Here is a 6,000-nt window from a genome sequence, read left to right on the forward strand (position 1 = left end):
GCAATGAACATGTGAAATTTAACACAAACAAGTTGATGAATAAAAGTCATGCCCACAAGTTCATCCAACCAAGTTCAAAATGCAAACCAAGTTCAAAATACAAGTTCATCCAACAAAGTTGAAGACATATAACACATCGATCATCTTCCTCGTCGTCTTTCTCTTCTTCCGAAGACGATTCTTCCGTCTTTAAAGATGAATCTTCCTCCCTAACCTCATCACGCACCGCATCACGTGTAGCTCCGACGGTCTTGGCAAGATCTTCAACGGCATTTTCATGGGTACGTGTGTGAGGCACATCGAAAGACATTCCACCCATGGTCGGAGGTGCACCCATGCCTCCCATGAGAGAAGCAAAACTCATGCCACCCATGCCTCCCATAGCGTTGAAGGGTGCTCCAAAGCCACCAATGCCTCCCATAGCGTTGGAGGGGGCTCCAAAGCCACCCATGCCTCCCATGGCGGCCGTAGGTGAACCCATGCCTCCCATGGCTCCGAAGCCACCCAAGCCTCCCATGGCACCGAGGCCCATGCCTCCCATGGCGCCGAGGCCACCGCCACCCATGCCGCCAAGGCCACCGCCACCCATTGTGCGGATCATGGCTTTTTTGAATCAACACTTCTTCACGGGCAAGGTTGACATATTCCTTTTGCGCATCATTGAACAAAGATGTGTCCAAGAAGAATAAGTGTTTTTCCCATTCCAACAACTTAGCTCGCTCCTCCATGCCCACCTTCCTCTCCCCCAATGCCACTTTCCTCTCCTCGGCGGCCACCCTCCTCTCCTCGGCCGCCAACCTCCTCTCCTCGGCCGCGGCATCTTGGTTCCTTGCCATTTTCCTCACCTCGTTCGCTTCTTTTCTTGCCTTCACAATAGCTTCCATAGCATTTGTGAGCTCATCATCTCCTTTCCTCTTCTTCTTTTCGGTTTTGTCCTTCTTGCACCCATCCGGTCGTTTTGGTTTCGAGTATGAAACTGAGTTGGGTGTGGGGCTTCTCTTTCCGTCATCACTTGATGCATCATCCTCCTCCTCATCATCATTCAACTCAATTGTGCGCTTGCGTTTGTTGCTCAAATGCAAATCATCCAAATCTTCACGCTTCTTCCATTTCTCATCATCCTTCAACACTTCGTAGCAATGAGGCAAGGTAAAGATCTTTCCTTTCTTGATCTTCGCCTTCTTGGTTGTCCTCGTCTCTTCTTTGAACAAGTTTTGTGCAATGTTGTACTACAAGAAAAACAAAACAAGTTAGCACTTCGGACACCAAAAACAAGTATGATGAACATGTATGAGATGCCACTTACTCTATCATCCTCATTTGTGCCACTTGGGTTAAGCTTGTCAACTGCCTTTTGTGCGGCCGCCCACTTTTGACAATCCGAGTTGATTGTCGACCATCGGGACCGAAGTGATCTCTTGGAGCGGTCAATTCCACTCACGTTATGAGCATCAAAGTGTTCTTTCATTCGCCCCCAATAAGCATCTCTACTTTGATCACCTCCAACGGATGGATCCCTCGACACTTGCAACCAAGTATTGCATAGTAATTTGTCATCGTTGGTGGTGTAATTGCCCGCTCTTCCTTTCGGTGCCTCGACAATGCCCTCACCCTCCTCGTCCACCTCAAACTCATGGTCGTCCAAATGGATGTCATTGGTTTGAGACCAATGCGAATTGTTGGACCCAACACCCATAGTTGACATGTATGCATCATCGTTGAGACTACAAAGTTTTGTGAACAATGCAAATATAAGCTATCTATATGATGATGCATTGAAAAAATAACAAGAAAATAAAAGTTGGAATTTTTTCACCTTGGGGGCATTTCGTCGAACACGTGGTGCGCGTCGGCCGCCGGCTCAACGAGTGAGGTCGCCGGCGCTTCGGTAGACGCCGCGCCCGTCCGCCGCCCTGCAACCTTCTTCTTCGCCTTCGAGCTGCCGGAGCCGTCCGTCGCCTTCTTCTCCGCGGATGTTTTTCCTTTCTTCGGCTCCGACGCATTGGGGAGATTTGACGGTGCGGCGGCGGCACGGGACGGCGCCGGCGCGACGCCACCCGTCGGCGTGGTCATCCGCGGCGGCAAGAAGAGGCTGCGCGCGAGGCCGACAGTCGGCGGAGCTCCGGCGGCGGCGGCGGCGCCAGCGCCAACGCCCGCCGCGCTAGGGTTTTCGGCGGCGGCGGCGGCTGCGGCAGCGAGGGCGGCGGCGGGGGGGTCGCGGCTGTACAGCGGGGTCAGCGGGGTGCCGGTGTGCGCGTCCATGGTGGCAGGGGCGCTGGCGCCAGCGCGCGCGGGAGCAAAGGAGGAAGAAAAGGAGCGAGTTCGCGCGCGCGCTCGAGTCTGCCGCGCGCGGAAGTGGACGCCCGAAATACACAACGCGGATTAGGCTATGGCCAGCGCGCCCAACTCGTTTTAGCGCGCGCGGTTTTTGTGCGCCCGCTGGAGCTGTCCGCCGCGTTGCGCGCGCGCTATATTTGCCTTTTTTGCGGCGCGGCGCTAGTATAGCGCGGCTGTTGGAGATGCTCTTAGGAGATTCCTCCGTACGCTGAGCTGAACGGGCGAACGGCCGCCCAAAATCACTAGTTGGGAGTATATATCGCATCGCGCCCGATAAGTGTACAATGATTGATTTTATGGGTTCGGGTGCTTCGGTTAAAATTTTTCCTTGATAGAATAGTCTTATTTTAAATTTTGTATGTGATTTGAAGATGATAAAGAAAAAGTCTATAATAGGTCATCTCTTATTCTTCGAAAAATCTAATTGATAGGGTGTGAGGCCTGCGTTGCCGTGCGGCGGGAGGACAACGTGCGATTCCCTTTTGATGTTTGAAATTCAAAAAGTTTTATCTACAAAACCGTTAATTCAATGATGATCCGTTTTCACCATTGACTTTCTCACGACGAGTTCTTCGAAACTAGATCCCATGTCGATATGTTTTGTCAACTTTTTTTTCCGTTCATACTTGTCATATTTTTTAACCCACTTGCCATATTATTAACCACTTACTTGCCTCAAAAAAATAACTTGATTGTCACTTTTTAATGTTGTTTCGTACAAAAGCCTTGTAACAGATTTCATTATACATGATATAAAAGCATGTTATTTGAGTAGAATTTAACTGACCGACACAACAGAACACTATAACAACTACGTTTCAGAATAATCAAATGTCCTTTTATTACCACACAACATACAATTGAGGATAAAATTCAACAGATAAATACAACAAACACCGTGACAACTATTTTTTTACAATGACTGACAAGTTGTATGAGACAATATGATAACGAGGTAGGATTAAAATGACAAGCACAAAAAATATATGTGGCAACTTTGATTTTATAAGCACCTACAAGCTTTATGAGACCACATGACAACTTAGTAGAATAAAAATGACAAGCACATCAAAACATTTTGGGGACTGCATTTATAAGCATCGACAATCTTTGCACGAAACGACATCAAAACATATGACAATTTAGTTATTTTTATTGAGCAAGTAAGTGGTTAATAATGTAGCAAGTGAGTGGAACAATGTGGCAATTACGGAAGGAAAAAAAGTTTGTCGAAACATGTCGACATGGGATCTAGTTTCGAAGATCTTGTCGCGACAAAGCCAATTGTGAAAACAGATCATCGATTGAATTAACAGTTTTGAAGATAAAACTTTTTAAATTTCAAGCATTGGAGAGAATCTTTATGTGATGCATGTGCATGCGAGCCACCGCATGGGAGCACCAGCATGCGGCGCCGCTGCATAGTTGAATCCCTTATTCTTATCTTCTATAATTAGTTATTCCTAAAAATATGGTGAGACATATTGTGTTAAGAGATTACCTTTTGTATTCTCTTAAATAAGAGAAGGCAAAGCATTTTTTTCGAATTCTCTCTCCTCCACCTCATCATTTATCCTATGTGGCACTCCTAAGATAGCACCATTGTACATGCCCTTAGAGACCTTTCAACGGCGCTCTGCGCGTGACACTTGTCGTGTAGAGTAGAGTCCCGATATTTTCGGCTTCTGGTTTCTTTTTTCTGGTTTTTCCTTTTGCAATTAAGTCCCTAAACAATTTAGGTTTTCTAGTAATGCTTCGACCTATTTGTTCAGATTTGTTTTGTCTCGTCCCGCGGCCGTCGTCGTCCTATCGGGTGCATCGTCCGCTTTCGTCGTCCATCCCCATGTGGCCATCCTGTCGTCGTTCTTCCCGCTGTGGTCGTCCTTCCGTCGACCGTCCCGCTGTCGTCGTCCTTTCGTCGTGGCCCCGCCGTCGTTGCCTCGCTGTAGTTGACCCCGGGAAATTGCCCCAGTGCTTCCCGTTTCGTGTTTTTGTTTTCTCATTATATTTCCAAAAAATTAATATTTCAGGGAAAATTATGGGTGTGGGCTTACAACACAACCAAATGTCAACTTTCAACTCGGTTGTGGAATCAGTTCTTATTGGTCACCGTTTCTTTGCAGGTAATGGCTTGCCCCTTTTGCCGAGCTTTAGGTGGCCCTTGTTCTTCCTTTGATTCTTGTGTGTCTGTGTTCACTGTGGTGCTGGATCGTCGTTGTTCAAGACGTGTTGTAAGAATCTATTTCTTGTTTATCTGATTGTGGCATATGGTTGATGTTATTTTGGTTGGAATGTATTCCAATGCCTTTGTTTATATGATTGTGATGTTTGCTTTCATTCTTTTTATAGTATGTTCCGTGAAGTGTTAGATCACATCTTGCTCGATACATTGAGGAATGCAGAGCTTTAGCTATTTGGAGGGGTGACAAAGATATTGATCTTGCTCTTCACAACAGTGAGGGTTACTTATATGGTGTTCTGTTTAGACATGGTCGTATGAGCAGTAAATTCCATGGTCCTTCCTGGGAAGAACTTGTTATTTATTATGGTCTCCGTCATCGTGACACGATGACTATTAGGCTCGAGCACTATGAAACTATGATTGGTGTTGATTTTCATCGGGATGGTGTTATGTTGTTCCCTTTACCCTGTGTTGGTAAGGTTTGTTTTTTGAGTGGCTTTAGATTTTTGTTTCACCTTATATGTGTTTGCTGTTCTGTTGAACTTGTGAATTGTTTTTTGAAACGAGTGAATCTGATAGGGAACTTGTTGACAGTTGTTTTTATAGTCGTTGTGTCGGTCTGAATTATCAGCAAATTTTTTTCATGTCGCGACAACTCTTTGATGACAACTACATATTATGTTCTCCTTTTGTTCATAGAATTACTTCCATGAATGTCAATGGTCAACATATGGTGAGATTTGTTTTTGGTTACTGTTTATTCATTTGTTATTTATGTATGTAGAGCTTTTGAGTCTAGTTTTTTAAATTTGTAAGTTGAACATCATATAACTTGATGTTTTTATCTGGTTATTCCGAGCATGGTTGTGAGTAGTTTGAAGGATATTTGTCAATTCCTAGGACTGGTTCTTTAACTCTTGAAATTGCTTTGGATTCTGAAGATGATGATATATATGTGAGCATTACTTGTTCCTACTTTATTGGCTTGGGTGGTAGAATGGTGTTCAAGAAGGAAGGTTTCAGTAATTTTCCTCAGGCATCATCTATTGAAATAAAAAATTTGGTGCTCATAACCTTCAAAGAGCGTGATGAGGAGCTTGCTGTTATTTTCAGCCCTCTGTCGGAGTGATCCTACTTGTAGACTGTGAAGTAAAACATTTATGTAGCGTGTAGTTGTATGCATACGTTTTTAATAATATATATGGTACAAAAGATTGTTATTCATAATTATAGATATTCAGATATATAAAACTTATATGTATATAGATGGATTGTGCTTCTTGTCTCCCAGCGAGACGTGCGTCTCTCACATTGTACACGCGTGCACCTTCTAATATCAAATCGTGTTGTAGTTTTACATCGCGGACCTTGTTTTCTTGTCTCATTATCAGGCGTGCCTCTCACACATAAAGCACAGTGCATGTTCCTAATATAAACCATTGCTCTGTCTTACATATGGGTCGTGCCTCCCGTACACGCAC

This window comes from Hordeum vulgare, chromosome 3H (assembly GCF_904849725.1).
Source record: "Hordeum vulgare subsp. vulgare chromosome 3H, MorexV3_pseudomolecules_assembly, whole genome shotgun sequence".
NCBI lineage: Eukaryota > Viridiplantae > Streptophyta > Magnoliopsida > Poales > Poaceae > Hordeum > Hordeum vulgare.